Raw genomic sequence first — 23,265 nt, forward strand, 5'->3', positions numbered from 1 at the left:
AATGAGCCACCCAAGGAGATCATAAAAGCCAAAGTCACAGATGTAGAAACAGGTTTTTAGGAGTGTGATGAATTTCTGATTTTGGAGAAAGTGTGAGATGTTATTCAAAGTGGAATGTTTAGGCCATGGAATTCTCATTAGCTGTTTGTTCATGAAAGAAACATCTGTAAATGGGGGCTAAAAGGTTTTATGAAAAATATTTGAGGAATACATTGGAACCTAGAATAAGAAAATGTTGGGTAGTGCTAGATTTAAGTTAGAAAGCAATGACAAGAAGAAATGTGGAATATATGCATATATTTAGAAACTAAACTACAAACCTCTAAATAACCCAAGGGTCATAGAAAAAGTTAAAAAAAAGTTATTTTAGGCTGAATAAAAATGAAAACTCAACATATTAGAATTTCTGGTATGCAGCTGAAGTATAATATAGTGAAAGTTTTATAGCCTTACACACCTATATTAGAAATGAAGAAGTCTCAAGTCAGTGACTTCAGTTTCACCTTAAGAAACTAGAAAAAGAAGAGCTTATGAAACCCAGTGTAAGCAGAAGAAAGAATAAGAACAATCAGAACAGAAATCAATGAAGTAGAAAATAGAAACAATGAGAAAATCAATGGAAACAAAAGATGGTTCTGTGAAAAGATCAGTAAAATTGATAAACCTCTATCCAGGCTAATGTGATGAAAGATGAAAGACATTGATTATCAATATCATGAATGAAAGAGGTAACATCATTACAAATTTTATAGATATAAACTAGATAAAGGAATAGTATGAAACTTTATTCTAGTAAGTCCAGTGAACTAAATGAAATGGTCAGATTACTTGAAAGATACAAATTACCAAAGCTTGCACAAGCAAAATATTACATTACCTGTACAGCTCTATATCTCTTATAGAAATTGAATTTGTAGTTAAAAACTTTCCCATGAAAACAACAACAGCAAAGCTTTCAGGCCCAGAGGGCTTCCCCAGTGAATTCAGCCAAATATTTGAAGAAGAAATAATATTAAATTTACACAAACTCTTGGAGAAAATTGAAGAGGAAGGTGTGTTTATCAATAAAGTCTGTGAAGCCAACATTATTCTAATACCGAAACCAAAGACATTACAATAAAAGTAAACTACAGATCAAGTACCCTTCATGAACAAAAATGCAAAAACGCTTACAAAATTTAATCAAAGCTAATCCAACAACATATAAAACAGATTTGACAAAATGGTATTTGTTCCATGAATTCAAAGTTTATTTTACATTAGAAAATCAATGTAATCAGTATATTAAGTATATACTATATGTATGTAGATTAGATTAATGACAGATAGGTGGGTAGACAGGCAGACAGGTAGATAGATTATATATCATCTCAATAAATAGATGAAAAACATTAGGCAAAATTCAGAATCCATTCTTAATAAAAACTCAATAAACTAGTAATAGAAAAGAACTTCCTCAATCTGATAAAGAACACTTGTTTACAACCTACAGCTTAATGGTGAAGGTCTGAATTCTTTACTCCTAAGATCAGAAACAAGGCAAACATGTATGCCTTTACTATTTACTTTCAGCATTCTGCTCTAGGTTTCTAGATAGTGTTGCAAAGGAAGGATTAAAACTTTATTCCCACACAACAGGATTGTCTACACAAAAAGTCATAATGAATCTACAAAAAGCTACAATAACTGATAACTGAATTTAGCAAGGTTGCTGGACACAAGCTCAGTGTACAAACATCAATTCCATTTGTATATCTGGCAATGAATAATGCAGAAGTTGAAAGAAAACCATTTATAGTAGCTTTCAAAAGTATGAAATATTGAGGCAGAAATCAGGCAAAAGATATGAAAAACTTGATTACTGAAAATTACAAAACATCGCTTGAAGTAAAGGAAACTTAGTAAGTGGAGACATATGATACGTTAATGGAGCAGAAGACTCAATACCTTTAAGATATCAGTTCTTCCTGTATTGATCTATAGATTCAGTGCATTCCCAATCAGAATCCTAGCACACATATTCATAGAAGTGGACAAGATGATTCTAAGATTCATATGGAAATGCAAATTACTTGGAATAGATAAACAATTTAGAAAAGGAAGAACAAAGTTGGAGGACTTAAACTGCCTGACTTTAAGACATAATATTACAGTAATCAAAATCGTGTGGTAATTACGGCAAGATAAACAAATACACAAAAGGAACAGAGTATAGCATAGAAAAATAGAATCAAACATATGTAGTCAACTGGTTTTTTAGCCTGATACAAAGGAAATCCAGTGGAGGAAAAGGATAATCTTTTCCACAAATGGTGCGGAAAAACATGGATATCCATATGCAAAAACATGAGCTTCAGTCCATGTCTTGTACCATATATATTTTAAAAACTAACTCAATATAGATTATTAAACTTAATTTAGAATCTAAACCTATGAAAGTTTCAGGAAAAAACCATAGGAGAATGTCTGGGATGGTGGGTTATATAAAGATTTCCAAGCTACAACATCAAAAGCATGATACTTATAAGAAAAAAAATTAATAAATGGACTTCATCAACATCATTCAAAAACTTCTGTTCTTCAAAAGAGATTGATGAGAATATGGAAAGACAAACTACAGACTGGGAGGAAATGTTTCCAAAATACATATCTGATAAAGGACTTGTATCCAGGATATATAAAGAATACTTAAAAATCAATAACAAGAAAACAAATAAAAACTAATTTCAAATGTGCAAGGGATTTGAAAAGACATGTCACTAAAGAAGATACACAAATGGAATATAAACACATGAAAAGATGCCGTCATTAGTTATTATGGAAATGCAAATTAAAGTCACAGCAAGATACCACCACATAACTATTAGAATATCTAAATTTAATAGGACTAAACATACCACGTGTTGGAGAGGCTGTGGAGCAACTGGAACTCTGTCACACACTGCTGGAGAAAATGTAAAATTGTATAATCACTTTGGAAACTGTTTGACTGTTGATTAAATAAAAATATAAACATTACCTACCATAATAGCCAGCCATTCCACTCCTGTTTACTCCAGAGAAATGAAAGCATATGTCTATATAAAGACTTACAAATGAATATTCATACCTGCTCTACTTGTAGCAGTCTGAAAATGGAGACAACCTAAATGTCCATCAACAGATGACTGGATAAACAAATTGTGGTATCCAGACTGAAATACGACTCAGAATAAAAAGGACTGAACCATCGATATACACAACAACATGAATGAAGCTCAAACTAATGGTGCATGAATAAAGCCAGATTTTATAAGACTTCATAGTAATGATTTTATTTATATGAAATTCTAGAAAATGCAAACTAATTTTCAGCGACAGAAAGCAGACCAGTGTTTGTGAATGAGGAAGAGGGATTAGGGGAAGGATTACAAAGGTATATCTGGAAACTTTTTGGGTGACAAACGTTTTTATTATCTTAGTTGTAGTGATGATTTTACAGGCATATTTACATGGAAACTATCATTTGTGCACTTTGAACATGTACTGTTTATTGTATGTCAATTGTACCTTAATAAATGTTAAAAATCAATACAATCATCCACAATTCCACCAGAGATTATTTTTTTTATTTTATTGCATACCTATCCAAACATTTTAGCCAAATATAAATGCTTTTCTTTTTTTGCTGAAATGGAACCAAATTATATGACTTTTTAAAAAGTGATATGTATATATATAAAATTTTCCAGATGCTTTTCCATTATAGATTGTTACAAGATACTGAATACAGTTTCCTGTGCTATACAGTAGGTCCTTGTTATCTATTTTGTATATAGTAGTTTGTATCTGCTAATCCCAAACTCCTAATTTATCCCCCTCTTCCTCCTTTAGTAACCATGAGTTTGTTTTCTATGTTTATGAGTCTGTTTCTGTTTTGTAAAAAGTTCCTTTGTATCATTTTTTTCACATTCTGCATATAAGTGATATCATATGATATTTGTGTTTTTCTGTCTGATTTACTTCACTTAGTATGATAATCTCTAGGTCCATCCATGTTGCTGCAAGTGGCATGATTTCATTCTTTTTATGGATGAATAATATTCCATTGTAGATATATATACCACCTCTTCTTTATCCATTCATCTGTTGATGGTCACTTAGGTTGCTTCGATGTCTTGGCTATTATAAATAGTGCTATGAGTATTGGGTGCATGTATCTTTTCAAATTAGAGTTTTCCCTGGTTGTATCCCTAGCAGTGGGATTATTGGATCATATGGTAACTCTGTTTTTAGTTTTTTAAGAAACCTCCATACTGTTCTCCATAGTGGCTTCATAATAGTGAATTTTTAAAACTGAGTACATGATGGGCATCTTTTCATTTCATTAGATCCTTTTACATCATATTTAATACCTGCATGTTACACTATTACAATGTGTATGCCAAAAATATTTTAAACAATTACCTATTTTTGGATATTTAAGTATATCTGTATTTTACTAATAAAACAGCATTGTTATTACATAGCTTTAGGTAAGCAATTCTTTTCTTTGGCTAGATTCTACAAAGTGAGATTAAAATAAATTTTTTTTATTGAAGTACATACAGCTACAGTATGTCAATTTATGGTGTATAGCACAATGTTCCAGCTATGCATATACATAAATACATTTGTTTTCATATTCTTTTTCATTAAAGGTTATTATAAGATATTGAATATAGTTCCCTGTGCTATACAGAAGAAACTTGTTTTTTTTAAAATCAATTTTTATGCATAGTGGCTAACATTTGCAAATCTCAAACTCCCAAATTTATCCCTTCCCACTCCCTTTCCTTAGTAACTATAAGATTGTTTACTATGTCTGCAAGTCTTTCTGTTTTGTAGATGAGTTCATCATGTCCTTTTTTTTTCCTTTATTTTTTTTTAGATTCTGCATATAAGTGATATCGTACGGTATTTTTCTTTCTCTTTCTGGATTACTTCACTTAGAACGATGATCTTTAGGTCCACCCATGTTGCTGCAAATGGCATTATTTTATTCTTTTTTATGGCTGAGCAGTATTCCATTGTATAAATATACCACCACCTTCTTTATCCAGTCATTTGCCCATAGACATTTAGGTTGCTTCCATGTCTTGACTGTCATAAATAGTGCTGCTGTGAATATTGGGATGCATGTATCTTTTCAAATTAGAGTTTTCTCTAGATGTATCAGTAAGATTATTGTATTAAAGATATATACCCACAAAGCTGTGCAACAGTTACTACTATCTAATTCTGGAACATTTCATCACCCTTAAAAGAAATCCTGTACTCATGAGTAGTTACTCCCCACTCATTCCTGCCCCCATTCTCCGTCAACCACTAATCTACTTTCCATCTATTCAGATTTATCCGTTCCAGACATTTCATATAAATGGAATCATACAGTATGTGGTCCTTTAATGACTGGCCACTTTCAGTGAGCATAATGGTTTCAAGGTTCACCCATTCTGCAGCATGTATCAGTACTTGATTCTTTCTATGGCTGAATAATAATCCATTATATAGCTATACCACATTTTGTTTATCCATTCAGCAGTTGATGGATATTTGGGTTATTTTTCCACTTTTTGGCTCTAATGAATAAGGTTGCTATAAAAATCCATATACAGGTTTTTATGTGAACATATTATGTACCTAGAAATGGAATTGCACTTCTTCTTTCTCATCTCTTCCAATGATGCATGAGGTTTTAAACTTCCCCACGCCCTCACAAGCACCTGTTATTGTCCGTCTTTTAAATTATATCCATTCTAAGTGGGTGTGAAGTGATACCTCATTTCCCTAATGACTAATGATATTTGGCATCTTTTCTCATGCTTATTGGTCATTTATATATATTCTTGGAAAAATGTCTATTCAAATCTTTTGCCCATTTTTAAATTGTTTTTTTTTGAATTGTTGAGTTGTAAGAGTTATTTGTATCTTCCAGATAACAGACCCTTATTTAATACACAGTTTGCAAATGTTTCTCCCAATCTGTATGTTGTCTTTTCATTTTCTTGATACTGTCCTTTGCAGCACAAAAGTTTTTCATTTTGATCAAATCCAGCTTATCTGTTTTTTCATTGGTCGCTTGTGCCTTTGTGTGTGTGTCATATCTAAGAAAACATTGCCGAATCTAAGGTCATGAATATTAACTCCTGTGTTTTCTTCTAAGAGTTTTATAATTTTAGCTTGTAAATTTAGGCTTTTGCTCTGTATTAAATTAATTTTTGTATATGATGTGAGGTAGAGATCTAACTTTATTACTCTGTGTGGCTACCTAGTTGTTCCAGCATCATTTTTTTAAAAAGTTTACTTTCTGCACTCAATTGTCTTAGCACTCTTGTTGAAAATAAAGTACTGATTTTTAAGAACTTTTTGTATATTAAAGATACTGCTCCTTTGGTGTATGTTGAAGACATTTTCCCTTTATTTTGATTTATAGTGTTCTTTATGTATAGAAATATATGTTGCAGGCAAGGAGGAATGGAGTAGAGGGATGTATTTTTCTAAAGAATGTACAGTCATGCAAATTAAGATCACATTTTGCCATTATTAAATAAACATTCACCTATTTCCCTTAGTAGTTTATGAAATAATTTAAATAGCTTTATATGGTGCTTTACGTATATTATCTTGATGGATTCTCAGAACACAGGCAAATACTATTAATCACTCTATTTTAAAATGGATAATGACACTCAAGTCTTAAGTAATTTGCACAAGGTGCATAGCTGGTCATAGTAAAATCAGAATTGGGATTTAAATCCAGGTCTACCTAACTCCATAGTACAAGCTCCAAAATGACTGAAATAAATGAAACTTAAACTTCATCAGCATGGATATAAAAAGTTGCCCCATTACTTTTCTAACTTAGCACCTTATACACAATGCTCAATTCTACTTAAGGATTAGCCCCTCTTGATTAAGTGGAAATGTAATGTTTTTTGGTAGAATATGTTATTTCAAATTTTTAAAAAACATGTTAAATAATTTTTAATATCCACTTAATATATTAGCTGTGAAAACCTGAATCCACTCTTGTGGGTAAATTATCAGCTGATGATTAAAGAAAGAGAAAATGCTACGTCAGTAAAAAGTAACTTTGTCAGTGTATATAAAATAAAGTTGAGGTTTTGAAAACCATATAGTAACCAAACAAATGTAAAATATTCAATGCAATGTAGTTTATCATCAATAAACTATTGATGGAGATTTTTTTTCATAGAATTTATTCCTTCTGTCTCCCATCTCCTTCCATACCCCACCTTGAAGTAACTTCGAACCTGTTTTACACTTTGTATCTCAGCCCACAGGCAGACTTTACTGCAAGCAAATGTAAAGATTTGGCTTTATAAATAAGGAGACAGTTTGTTTTCATCTCCCTTCACCACATTTCAGTTGGCTATTTAATCAGTTGGTGACCACCAAGGGCTGATAACTTTGAAGGAGATTTTTTTTTTTTATCAAGTGTGTCGAAAAATTGTTTTGGTGACTTTATATGGTGACGAGTTTTGTTTGGGTACCTTACATAGAGCCTGTTTGCACTGAATAAACTTAGGGAGCAAATATACAGTTCAGATTTTAAGTTAGCGTGTCGATGGTTGTGAGCATAGCTGCCTTTCAAATTATAAATTATCAAGACCCAGGATGCCTTTGTTTTACTTCAAGGAGAAATCCTGTGGGCTGTGTAGAGATTTGCTCTGCTACTCAGCAGTCTTCCTTAATCAAAGGATCATAGGCATTAAGCAGAGCATACGTGCAATTTTATCAAAATCTCAACTTCACAGGCAGTCGATACACTGTAAGGCATTTCGTGTATGCTTGGATAACTTTCAGTTGCATATCAGGGAACAGTTGAAGGAAATTTTTTTTTAAATAGTTCATTCAAACTTAAGTATCCTGTACCTTTCACGCATGCACCAAAAATTCAGATTTGCGATTCATAAATGAAATGTGTAAGCAAAGAAAGAACTGATTACTGATATATTTAAAATTAAATCAGTCCTGTTCCATAGTTTAGGATAGTAAGTTTAAATTTTTTGTTTGTTTTGGGGTTTTTTTTGGGGTGGGGGGCTGGAGGTAATTAGGTTTATCTTTTTATTTATTTCTAATGGACATACTGGGGATTGAATGCAGGACCTTGTGCAAGCTAAGCATGTGCTCTACCACTGAGCTATACTCTCCCCCTAGGATAATAAGTTTAATTTACAGTTGATTAAAATGTTGATAATAATAGTATAATTCAAGCTACACCTACTTTAAGAGCAGAACGCTGGAATTCTGTTGGTAGATTGAAACAAATGCCTTATTCAAAGCTTATACTAAGCTTATACTTAGCTACCGCTATGCTGTGTAGAAAGCAGGATTTTTTAAAAGGTGGGAAGCCTGGCATTTGAAGTATTGTAGATGTGTCATCTCTGGGTGACCCTCTCCCCTCCCATCAGTTTGAGGTGGCAGTTGCTGGCCTGTGGCAAATACATTACCATTTAGAATTTAGAATGATTATTATTCAGGAGTCACAGATGGTTCACCTCTCATCCTGAGCATGGACATTGTCATGCTGGTGCAGGCAAGGAGGGATGGGGTAGAGGGATGTATTTTTCTAAAGAATGTACGGTAATGCAAATTAAGATCACATTTTGCTTTGTACCAATTACAGTAAATATTTTCCTTTAATGTTTAGATCCCATACTCTTCAAAATGTATTATTTTACCTTTAGGCAATTAAAGCATTACCACTAGTAATAACTATTAGACAAACTAAAGTTTCAGTTTTTGATATGCCCTAACATTTTAAGGATACAGATATTTAATGATAATGAATGAACGAAAAGTTCATTCATTCTGTTCCCTGAAGATTCATTTGAAATAGTAACAATATGTAATGAAATAAAGTTACAGTAAAAGGGTGCAGATGATCAGTGCCTTCTGTTTTCAAAAGGAAAGGGTTTCAACTCTGCATTGACATTGATTTTCCATTTCTTTGGTGCACTGGCTATTTGTTTAATAAAATGAGACCTTTCCAGTGACAAGAACATTATCCTATTCATTTTTATAATTCTGTGAGCACTATTAATCAAGGGGTTTGCTTTCAAGTCATGTTAATATAAATAAGGTTCTTCCTTTTAGTCTTAGAGTTCCAAGACTCAAAGTCTGTACAGGAGCTATAAAGCTAACGCTGAGAGTAACTATAACATGGCTTAGAGGCTGGAAGAAATAAAATGATCTGCCGAGTTTGGAACAATGTACCTAAAGTCACAGAATTTTACAGAACATGACAAAGTTTTGCATTTAGAAATGAATTTCCCAAATATGAACTGGGGAAGATCTTAAACTTATTCAGTGTAGCTTCAGAGGGAAAAACTAGAACACATGGATGGAAGTTAAGGAAGCCAGTTTTGCACAATGTCAGGAAGAGCTTTTTGGGATGTCCTCTAAAAGTGAAATGAGTTGCCCTGTGAAATACATAGTGTTTTTCTACCACTGCAGGTGTTGAAGCAGATCAGCAAACATCTGTCAGTTATATTACACAAGGGACTCCTGTAGTGGGTGGAACCTTGGAACAGAGAAGGTTCTTTGAACTCTGATTCCATATCTAACCTTTCAGGTCGGAACTCTTTAGGACTTCAGATGGGTAAACAATCTACTAACAAGAAAGAAAGACACTTCAACGATTAAAAATGGTATAATACATAGAAAAGTGTGCTAAGTAAAGTAATGGTGATACAAATAAAATATTAAGAAAGAATTGAGGAAAAAAGTGATGAATTCTAGCTAGCAGTACAAGGTGAGGTTGCCTGGAGGAGGTGGTACAAGAAGGGATCCTAGCGGGGGTCGTATTTCAGGTGGGAGGGATGACGTGGGAAGGGGTTCCCCCCTGAAAGCAGTGCGTGAGTACAGAAGGAGAGATGTGGAGCCATGGATGTCTGGGAAGAGAAGAGAAATATTCTAAAGATTTTTTTTTAATCTTTTTTTTTTTTATTGACATAGATCAGTTGTGTCAATTTCTGGTATACAACATAATATTTCAGTCATACATATACATAACTGTATTCCTTTTCATATTCCTTTTCATTATAGGTTACTACAAGACATTGAGTACAGTTCGCTGTGCTATACAGTATAAAATTGTTGTTTATCTGTTTTATACTTAGTAGTTAATATCTGTAAATCCCAAACTCCTAATTTATCCCTCCCCACCCTCTTTCCCTCCTGGTAACCATAAGTTTGTTTACTGTGTCTGTGAGTCTGTTTCTGTTTTGTAAATAAGTTCATTTGTATCTTTTTTTTTTAGCTTCCTCATATGAGTGATATCATATGGTATTTTAAAATTTGTATTTACTTTGGCTACCAAGACCTGTCTTTCAATGCCTTCACTGTTACAACAATGTAAAATACCCGGCATAAATCATCAACTTCTCAGTCATCATATTTATTTCCTCTCTGTAATCTAAAATAATATTAAATAATGATAAAGATAGTTGGAGCCTCCCAGATTGCTTCCTGAATTTTCCTAGACAGCAATAGGATCTGAAAACAGATTTCAGGGACTGAGTCACCAGTAAGATTTATGTCAGTCCAGCTCCTTCGGGGAACCAGGCACAGGGCTTCCCTCCAGGCTTGAAGACTCTGCTCTCAGAGAAAGGAGGCCGAGCAGATAAGATCCACCCAGGATACAGTCAAGCCAACCCACGGATTTTTGGCATCTCCTAAGGTGGAAAGACAAGCAAAATTTCCAGCTAGCTAATTTTGCTACTTGTTAGTCTATTTAAAGTTTTTGTTTCTGGAAACTTCCAGGATTCTCCTTTAATCTTCTCGTTTTTATCCTGTTGGGCTTGGTAGTGTTCCTTGAATCCCTGACATGGACAGTTACGAGCTGTTATTTCTGTAAGATTGTTTCTGCCCCATTAGCTGTTTTTCCTGCTGGGATGCCAGTGTCTATACCCTGCATGCCTTTTACTTTTTTTCCCTCCAGTATCTTTCATCCTTTTTCTGTCGGATTCTGTCTGTTTTTTTTTTTTTTTTCAGACCTATTTTCCGGTTTATTAATCATCTCCTCAGTGTGTCTGAACTTTTCATAAACTCATGTATTGAGTTCTTAGTTATTACATTTTCTCAGTTCTAGAATTTCCATTTGATCATTTTTTTGTAGTTTCGAGTTCTTTGCTAAAAATCTTCAGACTCAGTTTCTTAAAATTAATCACATAAAATCTGTATCTGATGACTCTAATATTTATACCTTCTATTGATCTGTTTCTGTTTTATTGTCTTAATTTTTCTGGTCGCTTGATCCTGTCAGCTGGGATGCTGGATCATTTTAGATGAGAGATGAGGCTGGAAAGGTTAGCTAGACCTGGTCACTGAGAACCTTGCAAATCATATTAAATAATTTGGACTTAATTTTCACAGCGATAGAAAGCCATTGAAGGGATGTAAGCAGGCAAATCTTTTCTGTTTACATTTTAGAAAGACTACCCTAGCTTCATTGTGGAGGAGTACATTAGAAAACAGCAAGACTGAAGACTCAGAACAGTGGGTAAGGCTTGCAGGAGTTAAGGCAAGAGAGCTTGGTGACAAGGGGTAAGGCCTATGGTAATGGAGATAAGAAAAGAGTGTATATAGTCAAGAGATATTTATGGACTAGAGTCCACATGGTGATCCCTGTGTTTCTGTTTTTGGAAACTGAGCGGAGAGTAAGTAGTGCCATTTACCAAACTCGATAAAACTGGGGAAAGTTCAAATTCAGGAGAAAGAAAAGTTCATTTGGGACCTGTGGAGTTTGAGATGTTAGGGAGAATTCCTAGTTGCGAGATGTTTATGGTTTGGACACTCAGCAGAAAATTCTGGGACAGATCTAAAGATCTGGGAGTCACCTGTGCACAGGTGTACTGCAGGGGAGTAGACAGCAGTGCACAGGGAAGAAACGGAGAGTGAGGGCAAGGCGTCCTGGGCGGGAGCTGTCAGAGTACAGAACTGCTGAGGGGCAGGCAGGCTCTTAGAAGCCTGAGACAGAGATGGAGGTGGAGCAGTCCAAGAAATCTGTGGCCACTGGGTGAGGGTCAGTCACAGAAGCCAAGCAAGGATAGAGAATGTTGCAAAGGAAACATGGTCACCAGCAGTAAATGCCACTAAGAAACATTGAAAACAAATCATGGGTGACCGTGGTGAGGAGCATTCCAGTGGGACAGTTGAGGGAGAAAGCACACTGCAGTGGGGTGAAGAGTGGCTGGGTGGAGGGGTGGAGAGTGAACATAGATAATTCATGAAGTTTAGCTCTGAGGGGAAGGAGAAAGATTGGTAGATAGGATTCGTGTGAGATTAGGGGAAGTTTTATATTTTTAGGGCAAAAAGATTTGACCAGGATTAAATGCCAACAGAAGGAAATAACCTGAGTGGGAGTAGGAGGAGTTGAGGAATACAAGAGATAAACAGCCTAATTAATAGTGAATATCTCTGAAAAGACAGGAGGATTCAGGATCTAGAGCTCAGGGGGCAGTGTCTGCCTGAGACCCTTAGAAGCAAAGGAGGTCCTTTTTGTTGTTGTTTTTTTCAGCAGAAGGGAAAAAAGGGTGCTGGTGGTCAGGGACTAGTTTTGGTGGCAAGACAGTGAGACGGTTCTTTACAGATTGTTTCTGTTTTTTAGTACGAATTAGGGAGGCTTGGATATCTGCTGCAGGGAGTTTGAGAAGCAAGAACGTTCAAGAAATATGGTCGAATGGTCACACAGCATTAATGATTCAGCTGAATCAGAGACCATGAAGTTGTGCACTGGGTCCAGTCTGCTGGGCGATACGAGTTTTCCCAGTACTTCCCAGCAGTTTGGAGTGATTGCGGAGGAAGTGGACTGTTAGATTTATGCTGAATGTTGGCAAGCGTGATGGATAGTGGAGAAGAAAGCGAAGAGGAAAGGGAACCAACAGGCAGAAGGAATGCGGGAAGCCTGAGATGGAGGTTCCTGGCCAGTTTGATGGACCAGTAGTCAGTGACTGCACATTTTCTAGTTTGGGTAATTGGGACTATGATGATTTTTAACTTATGTATAAGAAGATCAGTGTGCTTGAGACAGTCCTGGTTTAGCCCTGCTTTGCTGGAATAATGAGCAAGATACCCCATTTCACTTTCAAAAGTATTCTGGTTTGGATAATAAATGAAATGCCCTGGTATCTATATTCAGATGACACAGACCAGGCTTGGGAGAAGGAAATAATAAGTTTAATTTTAAACATATTGAGTTCAAGGAATTTATAGGAAATTTAGGTTAAAAGGTCATGTAGATGAAACATACATGCAGATACAAGCTAAATTCACCCGTAAAACTTAAATTAATACAGTACTACTTGATGTATATTTTAGTGATTATCTCAAGAATGATATTCTAATATGCAGAAGACATTAAACTCCTAGGAAATATTTGCATGAAACACTTGAGGGGACGTTTCTTGGTATTATGTGGCATTTTTGAGTAAAATGAAAAATATTAATCATGGGAGGATAATTTTAACATTGACCAAACTGTCAATCTGATGTTAACAGATTAATGGACTGAGTTAAATTGGGCCATACCTCAAAGCAACACAAGGTGGCAGCACAACTACAGTATGACATAATTAACAAGGGTAAGATCCCTTTTAGGTATTCTGCAGTTAAAACATTCAAGGGCTTGGGGTGGAGGTATAGCTTCATTGGTAAAGCACATGCTTAGCATACACAAGGTCCTGGGTTCAATCCCCAGCAGCACCTCTAAAAATATATAAATAATCCTAATTACCTCCTTCCCCCCCAAATATATTAATTTTAAAAAATAAAAAAAAGAATATTTAAAAGTTTGTACGTCTGGTACACTGTATACATTTTTATAAATGTATGCTCTTTCATTTAAAGATAATTACTTGTTTTCTCATTATTGCCAACTAGAAAATGTGAAATAAAAAAATTTTATTTTTTAACATGTACATTATTTTAAAATATTTTACATAGACTAAAACACATGATCACTGATATTTATGGCATTCTTAAGATAGCTATTAGTATACAGGGTATATCACAGTGGTTATAAATATTTTATAAATTTATATCTTGATTGTTATATTGTAGTTAGATACTTGTAATTACAGTATCTTTTTAATACATTGATCTCACTAGTGAACATACACTCAGTAACTTCATTTGTATGACCTTTAGAAGGAGAGTGTTCAGAAGTCTCATGAAGAAATTCTTGTTCACCTATTATAGCTGTAATAATACAAATGGGGGAGGGAGGAGGGTTATCTGATTTAGCCAATGGAAAATACAGGACACCTAGTTCAATTTGAACTTCAGAACACAGCAAGTAATCTCTTTAGCATGAGTATGTACCATGCAATATTTGGGACATACTTATACTAAAAATGATTCAATTCCTCAATATATTTTATATGGCAACCCTAGTAGGGGGCGACGGGAGGGAGAATTGGGGGGGGGGGGGAAGGAACTTGCTGAGAAAAAAAAACAGAGAAATCCAGGATTCTGGGCTCCAAATCTGACCTACGATTTAGAGGCCTTCAAGACCAAGGAACTAGGAAAAGAATTATAAATGGACTTGAATGCAGAATGGCTGCATTCTGTGGTGAGCTCGTTTATATGTTAAGCTAAACAACATGAACTAAGGTTAATCAAGTCCTCTGGTGAATTACCACCTACACCAGACATTGATTACTGATTGTTAAACAAAAAAATGCAGCAACATATATTTAAAACTAGCTCAATGTTGGATAAAATTGAATAAATAACTACAATTCAGACATGCTGGGGTCTTACCCACTTTCAGGGTTATCATTATGAAAATCTGTCATTAGAACATCAAGGCTGAGAAATGCCATTTTAATTTCATTTAATTCAACAAACATGTTGGGCACCTTCTAGATGGAGAAGACAGACTGTTAGATATGAGAATTATTAAAACATTGATATTATCTCGGTGGACATCTATAGTTGAAAAAATGAAAGTTAAAATCATTTATAAATAACAGCCAACTCATTCTTAACAGTTTTTTTCCTGGGTTTTAGATCTTGGTCAGCTATTCTTGCTTTGTTCTTCCCTGGAATGATCTCCTTTTCTCTTCCATATGATTTTCAACTGCCATTTTCATACCAGAGACTTCCAAATCTCTATTCCAGCCATCACTTCAAATCTCTATTCCAGCCATCACTTCTCCCCTGTGCTTAAGTATATACATTCAGCTCATATGGGTTCTTGGCTGTCCCATGGGTACTTCCTGAATGAGACTTACCATTTTCTCCTAGAAACTTTTATTCTTCCTTTATTCCCAGTCTTAATCAGTTGCATCCCTCTCCACATTACTGTCTGCCCTTGAAATAACTCACACTGTCCTCAACTCCTCTCCCATCCAATCTGTGTGTCCTTATTGGATCATGCCTATACTGCTCTGTGTCCTCTGTCAACTAATTTCCTTCCTCCAGTCTTGATTTCCATAAATTTAGAGATTCTTAAAATTATCAATTAATGTTATTTACATTAATTTTATACCAACAATTATTATTTAAATTTGAGAAGAGTCTATGAATTTAATGACATTGAAAGATAAGAGGAAGACTGCTAAGGAAAGAAAGGCAGAGTCAGGGAATAGCCGGGGGTTGGAAAGTGTTCATACACCTGAAATATAGGTACTTGGAAGAGATGACAGGGAGACCCCTCAAGCCTCATGTTCAGCACCATGTTGGGCACTGACGGAAATAACAGTAAGTATTTATAGGGCACCTACTGAACATTAGGCATTCATATACCCCAGCACGGTGAATGATGCAGGTCCACAATCCCTTTCCTCTAGGCTGCAGGAAATTAGGGGAAGGAAACCAACTCTCTCAGTCTGGGTTATTAGCCCTAGGAATTTAAAAAGTGATGAGCATCTTTGTTATAAGACCAGACCAGTATCTTACAGGAGCATAATCAATGGAGTGTAATCAAGGAAAACATAAATAAATCTGAAACAACTAATAAAACATGAATTCCTTATGCCCTACGTCAAACATAAAATGGGAAAAATTTCAACTAACAACTCTGATCAGTGTAATCTGTAATTTCCAGAATCTGTAATCAGCATTGATGATGAAATTTCTCTGAAATCAGTTGTAAAGTAGGTGAGCACACATTTTACAAAGATGCTGGCTTTGACCCATATTTTCAGCATGATGGCTTATTCCTGTGCCTGCCCTCTGCAGAGCCCTGTCTTCCTTCTCCAGTACCTTGACTTAGAGGAGTCCTGCAACCAAATACTTGGATTCTCATTGCTCTGTCCTTCTGGATCTAGATATTTTGGGTGGCTTAGGGCTCACACAATAGAGCTTAAGAAGCTACAGGCTTTCTTCCTGTCAGGGGCAGCAACCCAAGCAGAGTAATGAATGGCTCAGAGGCTCAGGGCAAGAGAACAGGAGGGTTCAAAGGGATGGGCTGGGATGCCCCTTGGGGTGGGGGGAGGGAGACCCAGTCTAGGCAAAGCACTGGGGGGAGGGTGAAAGGACGGGTTGATTAGGCTCGGCTAAAAGGGGCCATTGGTTAACAGGACCCTCGGTCCTGGAAACAGGCCTGAGGGAATCTCTCTGGCCTCCCGCATGGAATGGGGATAACAGAGATTGAAGACCATGGAGGGCAAAATCGGTTTAATTACACACTTTGGTGTAAGGATGGGAAGGCCCTCAGATGCTTGAAATTCTTTTCACAAAAAAACAAAACATTTACTTTAAAGAGATAAAAGGCTTGAGATGTAAATGCATGAGTGAAACTCATTCACAATTAGGTGTAATCAGTCAGTCAAGAAATCAATAAACAGAGAAGTATTAGATTCTCCAGGGTGGTGGGTGGAGAGCAGGAGTCTCAGTTAATGAGGTAGAAGGGGGCGGAAAGTTTGGATAAGTGCAAAGGGAAGAGACCCAGCCGACTAGGAAGGCAAACTTCACCTACTTGGCAGATTTGACTGGTGATTCATGATGTGCGTCCATCTGCCTTCTCCACTGGCTTGTGAACTCCTTGAGCCAATGACTCTAATACCTAGCTTGGAGCCTGGTGCAAACGGTAAGCACTAAATCATTCTGGGCTCAGTCTGCATTTTAGTTCCAAACGGGTGGACAGCAACTGTGTGCAAATGAATTTTTGCTTTTCCTGCGCATCCAAATAGGCAGATGATTGGAACCCCTGCCCTCCTGGGGTTCCGAAGCGTTCAGCTGCCCTCTCAGGCCCATCTGTGCCCACACAACCAAGACACAAAACTCTTATTCACTAAGCTAGAAGATGGCGAACAAGGGAAAATGATTTTAAAGCTGCATACTCAAAATTCTTCTAATACGAAAACTATGAGGCTAGAACATTTGTGTTGTTTCTGTTACTCAAAACGTACCCCAGGATCTTGCAACATTTTACCTTCATTATCATCAGTGTTGACTTTTTGATTTTTTTTAGAATCCACTGTCATGGTATAAAGTGAAGGACCCAGCATGTAGAGCTGGCACAGTGCCTGGCAAAATAGTAAGTATTCAATACATTTTTGTTGAATGAACAAATGAACTCATGAATGATTGATGGACGTGAGCCCCAAATTCCAAATAAGACAGTCAGAATGAGGAAAATTCACATCATATTGGTGGAGACTAGGCCGAAACATTATCCATAAAACTTTGTGAAAAGTTTAGGAAAATCCAGATTTACCATAAAAATAATTGAATGCTATTTCACTTAATTGGATTTTATGTAATACTGTGAATGGAATTGGAATATAGTAATTGGAACTTAGTAACCAATCGAGTAAATTGTGTTCTCTTTGGGTTAAGCTAGGTTGGAAAAATGGGGACATTTCTGTTGCCCTTACAGGACTGAGAACCCATCACTGAACTTCAGTAATTTTTCTAAATTATTTAGAAGACTCTGTGAGTTTGTTTTGTTTGTTTTTGTTTTGTTTTATTTTGCAAATAGCTTCCTGGCCTTCTAGCAATAACCCCATCTCAGATACCTCTCCCCTACCCCCTGTCGAGCTGTAAAAGTATGAATAGAAGCTCAAAATAGTCCAGCAACATTTGATATTTTAAACAAATCCTGACTTTATCTGAATATAGCTAAGAACTTCTCAGTCCCAGCAAGCCCCCCTCCAGGTATCCATCACTGGAAAAAGCCGTTACGTGGAGTTACTGCCATATAGCCAAGAACCCAGTAGCATCAGGCCATTTCAGAAAGCTTGGCTGATTCTTTTTTGTGTAGTTTGTTCTTAACTAGTATCAAGTCACCTGAAACCATTAAACTTCTTTTTTTTTTTTAAATTGAAGTATAGTTGATTTACATACAATATTGTTGTTAATTTATGGTATATAATATTTTGGTGTACACTGTTACAATGTTCTGCTTAATTTCAGTATAGTGACTCGGTTATACATATACATATTATATATATATATATTCCTTTCATATTCTTTTTCATTATGGGCTATTAGAAGGTACTGAATATAGTTCCCTGTGCTTTACAGTAGGGTCTTATTGTTTACCTGCTTTATGTATAGTAAGTATCTGCAAATCCCAAACTTGCTGTAACAGTTTTTCTGTCTGTGACTAAATTTCTGCTTTGAGGACCTCTGACTTTCAGGCAATCTCTCATTAGCTCTCTCACTAGAATGAGTCTGAGATTCATACTAAATCACAGGGATGGTAAGATGAAATTGTTAACAGAATGGTGTGTTTCTGGTAGTTAATAACTCATTGGAAATAAGAATTAAGATAACATGCTCTCTTTTACATGATTGTTGTTGATTCCAGCCATTGCCTCTGATCAATTCAGGCTATAATTTTGTGGCATTAATGAAGAAAGACTTAATGAGCAGCTCTCTTTTCACAGCATAGATCTCACTGTTGTACACCAAACCAAAGTCCCCTAAACAGGAAACTTCCATTCCACACGAGCAGGCCTAACTTGATTTGTGGATTACACCTCCAGAGCTCAGCAAGTAACAATTTAATCATTTTTCCCTACTGAGGCATTTTTCCTTCCAGTCTGAATTTCAGAACTTGATTAATGCCAATATGCTGAACACTGTTGCCATTAAGTCTTACACCTTGCAAAGAGCCAATTGGAGTAATAATTTTTGGAGAAGAGTTTTCCAGAACTCGCAGTGCAGTTTTCTGATGGGTTAATCTTCTATGATATCATGATGCTTCTTTCAAACAGTGGCTTTCCTTGTAATTGTTCTTGCTTGAGATTTTTTTTCTATTATATCATCTTAATGGAAGCAGTGTTACTGCTTCAAAGCTGCATATGAACATGTAAGTTGTTCTACATGCTGATGATTAGCGTTAGAGAGCAGTATTTCGTAAAACATACCTCGCTACCCAAAAGCAGTTTTTACTCTTATCTTTTATATTTAATTAAGAGAAACTAAAGAATATGTAATAATATGTGCTAGAATCTATGTGCTAACCTTTTAAGCTAATCATTATTTACCCATTTAAAATCAGTAACGATAAACTTTACATTTATTTCCATTTGAGGAAGTGATTCAAGATACAAACTCTCCCCACCTGTTTTTGAGCTAGGTCATGCCATCTCTGTAAAAACAAATCCTGTATTAGAAGCAAGTTATGGTATCTTCTTAGAGGCAGAAAGTTGATGGTAAATTACTGAGTAAAGAGTAAACTGATTTTAAATGCAACTACCAGGAATGCAATCAACTGTTAAGTGGCACCTTGAACTTTAAATTATATAAAAGTCACTTGCTGCCATTTTCTACTCTGAGCACCTACCCCAACATCTGGCCTACAGTTAGTATTCAGTGTCAACAGAATGGAAATCTCAGGATTTTTTACCAAGAGGCTGGTGAGAAAGCGTTCTTTGATTCATCCACTAGGTGGCACACAGGGACCGTGCTTCACACATGGAACCACCACAGACTGTACCTTTCATAGTGTAAATAAAGAGCTGCATTATTAATTTATACCATCGTGTCCACACTACACCTAATATTTGTTTAACCAGCTGTTTCCTCTAATCCTCCTTAAACACTATTGATTAAAATACTAAGAATATTCAGGTTTCCATCCCTCCTCGTTTTTCCCCAACAACATGTCATTACCTTTGAATGACAGACTAAGTACATTTAAGTAACATAGACTAAGTACTGTGGTTACTAATAATAAAAACAGGAGGTTGGAAAATTAAGTAGAGGCAACAGAAGACTATAATGTGAAAGTTATTTTCAAATTTGCTCTGCATTTCGCTGGAATTTTAATTGGTGGAATACCATTATCTTAAGAATGTAATTTGGAAAATAAAACATGCATGAGGCAGAAGGGAATGAAAAGAAAATCAGTATGAGGATTTTTGGAAAAGGGGGTTATTTTCTGAATATGACTCTTGTTTATCTTTACAAAGATGAAGTGCTGTGCTACCTTAAGATTCAAAGGCTTCAACCACTCAGAAAATACCAACATTCCACATCCAAGATGCTAAAAGGCAGGACTGTTCAGTAGACCACCTATTCATAAAGCATCTTTCTGCGCATGCCGAATGTATTTATCCTGGATGTGTTACTGGCTCCCAAAGGAAGGAGGAGGCAGTGAAACCACTAGGGATATAATGAATTGATTCTTCTCTGTGAAAGTATCTTTAGTTCTTCTAAATTACAGTGTCAGTCATTCCTCTGAGACAGAGGGCCTTGCTGACAATAAATGGCTTCACTTTATAAGAACATGATGTTCCCCTCTTGCTTGTTCCTCATAGAAAGCCCAGACCCACTGAACACTCCTGTTTGGAATACTGGCCTCTGGGTTCATTCTCTTTGGAGACCAGTGGTCTGGAGGTTGTTGGTTTTTGCTTGCTCAGTAAGTTACATTTAAACAAAATGACTTCTCCTTATCTAGTTTTCCCATTTTTAAGCTGTTTCCAATTCTGTACCAAAACATGTAGCCATTCTCTTAGCTTAAAAATTAAATTACTAAGAACAGATAGCCCCAAAGTGACTCAAGACTAAACCTTAAATGCTCAGTAGGCCTTTGGCATACATTCTATTTTACTTATTGAAAGAAAAACTTCTTTATTCGTAAAAATAAGTGAAACTGAAGTTGAAAGCTGATGTAAGGATTAAGAAATATCACATTAAGAGTTATCCAAAGAGAATGTATATGATGCATTTTTGGTAGAACAATATTCCTATTTACGATTCCATTAAAATGTTGAAGTCACTGAAGTGTATATAAAATTACTGCAAATTTAGTACACTGAAATAATCAAATATAAATGGTTACCAGAAACTACATTTATAATGAATAAATATTACATTTCACTTAGAAATTAATTCACAGACTTTATTTCTTAAGAACCGTTAGCTTCCAAGAAGCCAGCCAGTATGTTTGATTTTATGACATCACGCTGGAACATGTACAGAAACACTTTCCACCCTAAAAACTCCCAAATGTACTGGGCACTTTGTGTATTTTTCCAGTGATAAATGAAAACAAAATAACTTATTTTCAAAATAACAAACCATCTTACTTTGAACACAACAGTCATACTCAGTGGAAGAAAACAACTTCATTTAAGCCCAAAAGAGTTCAGATTTGCTTAGGGAGGTGAACAGTCTCAACACAAATAATTCCTTTAAGCAAAATTTTAAAAGCAATCTTACCAATCATGGCTTTAAAAAGCTTCTTTTCAGTACATTAAAATTATCCACCAGCATCATTCTGTCTATGAAAAGCATCATAGTTCTATGATTGTAATTTCACAATTAAGTTGAGAAATCCAGACCAAAATTGGTAACATCTCAAAGTTTATCAGTCTAACAGGTATTACCTATGATTACAGTAACTTTCTTTTTCTCATTAACCTATGTATTCGCCAAAAGAAAGCTCACAAATCTGGAATGGACAGTCCCATTCCTCAGCATTTCCTTCAGCCTGTACTATCCTTTTTTCATCTCAGGTGCTATAAAATGCTTGTTGAAATACACATGTAAAAGTTGCCACTTGGAAACCTTGCATCTACCAGATTTATAGTAGCATTAGCAAAAGTCTTGGTACTAGACTTTATTCTTGCCCCAATCTAGACTGAGCTTGTTTATTGCAGTACAGTATTTTATCTGACAATATGAATCTTAAAAAAAAAAAGTTGAGATATGTTAAACTCAAAAAAAGAAAATAAGAAAAGTTATTTTAATGTATAGGTATATCATGATATGAACTACTGTCTGAGATCTTAAAGGCACCCAAGTTTTGACCGAAAGAGTAAAAAAATTGATGGAAGTTTTACCTTGTCCTAAAATCCAGAAGTTCAGATGCTCTCAAGTCCTTCTGAAGTTGGAGCCTGGAGATCAACTGAAGCTAGCGCTCCTTCCCCTCACCTTAAGTTTGTCTCTGGGCAAGTGTGTGTGCGTGTGTGAGTGTGTGTGTGCGCGCGCGCGTGTGTGCGTGCGCGCGCGCAGAATGTCTCTTTGTGGCGCTGGATGGCAGTGGTCCTGGTCCTGGGAAGAAGGAGGCACTTTCTCACCAAGAGCAGAAGAAAAGCAAAGCGTCATCAGGAAAGTTCTCCCAGATCCCCTAATTACAGCCTAACGTGCACTTCATGCAAACTTCAGGGAGGCAGGGAGGGGCAGCTCTGTGCCCAAACCTTCTGAAACAGCAGCCTCTTAGATGACTTTCCCCTCTGCTCAGATCCCGGAGTAACACGCTCAGGGGTTCAGGCAAAGCGGCAGCTACAACCACAAGCCCCCACCACACCACACCTCCCGAGTCTGTCTAGAGGGAATGGGGCAAGGGGCTTATGGAATGATCGTGGGACAGCGGTGTAAGGCAGACAAGCCAGGGCAGTGAATTTTCACTTTGTTTTTTAGCCTCTGCTTAAAAGAAAAATCCAAGGGGAGGAGAGATCCTCGCTTTCCCGTCTCCCTCTCCTCAAAGAAGATCCAGGGTAACCAGGTAGAAAGGTAATTATGACAACAGCAGGTAAAGCTTCCTACAGCTGAGGTGCCCTTTCACCCAAATTGTCAGAAGTATACTTTACTGTTTACTGGACTCAGTATCGATATTGGGTTTGAATCTCTGTTAACAAACAACTGCTATTGTATTCCTGGATGACAGAGCTCAAAGAACCTGGTTTTATTTATAGAGTGAAGAATGCGAGGGGCAGGCAGGATGGGTGGGGTTGGCTTATGGATCCATTCGCAGGATTAGAACCAGATGGGCACAGGGCGCGCTCGCGCGCGCGCAGACACGCCCCTGAAATAACC

General features: G+C 36.2%; 1 protein-coding gene across 3 annotated transcripts in view; it reads right to left on the bottom strand.

Annotated features, from left to right (window-relative positions):
* HAPLN1 (hyaluronan and proteoglycan link protein 1) overlaps positions 1 to 22,694 on the bottom strand; it is a 72,466-nt gene extending 49,772 nt beyond the window's left edge. Inside the window, exons 1-2 of one of the 3 annotated variants that reach the window (XM_074360329.1) lie at positions 22,290 to 22,694; positions 2,898 to 2,941 (exon numbers count right to left, since the gene is read on the bottom strand). The gene's annotated coding sequence lies outside the window, so the exon portion shown is untranslated. Of the gene's footprint in view, positions 1 to 2,897; positions 2,945 to 22,289 lie in introns of all 3 variants that reach the window. The other 2 variants (XM_045507080.2, XM_010970602.3) reach the window with 2 other exon arrangements.
* Positions 22,695 to 23,265: the final 571 nt, after the last annotated feature.

The sequence above is a fragment of the Camelus bactrianus genome, chromosome 3 (assembly GCF_048773025.1).
Source record: "Camelus bactrianus isolate YW-2024 breed Bactrian camel chromosome 3, ASM4877302v1, whole genome shotgun sequence".
NCBI lineage: Eukaryota > Metazoa > Chordata > Mammalia > Artiodactyla > Camelidae > Camelus > Camelus bactrianus.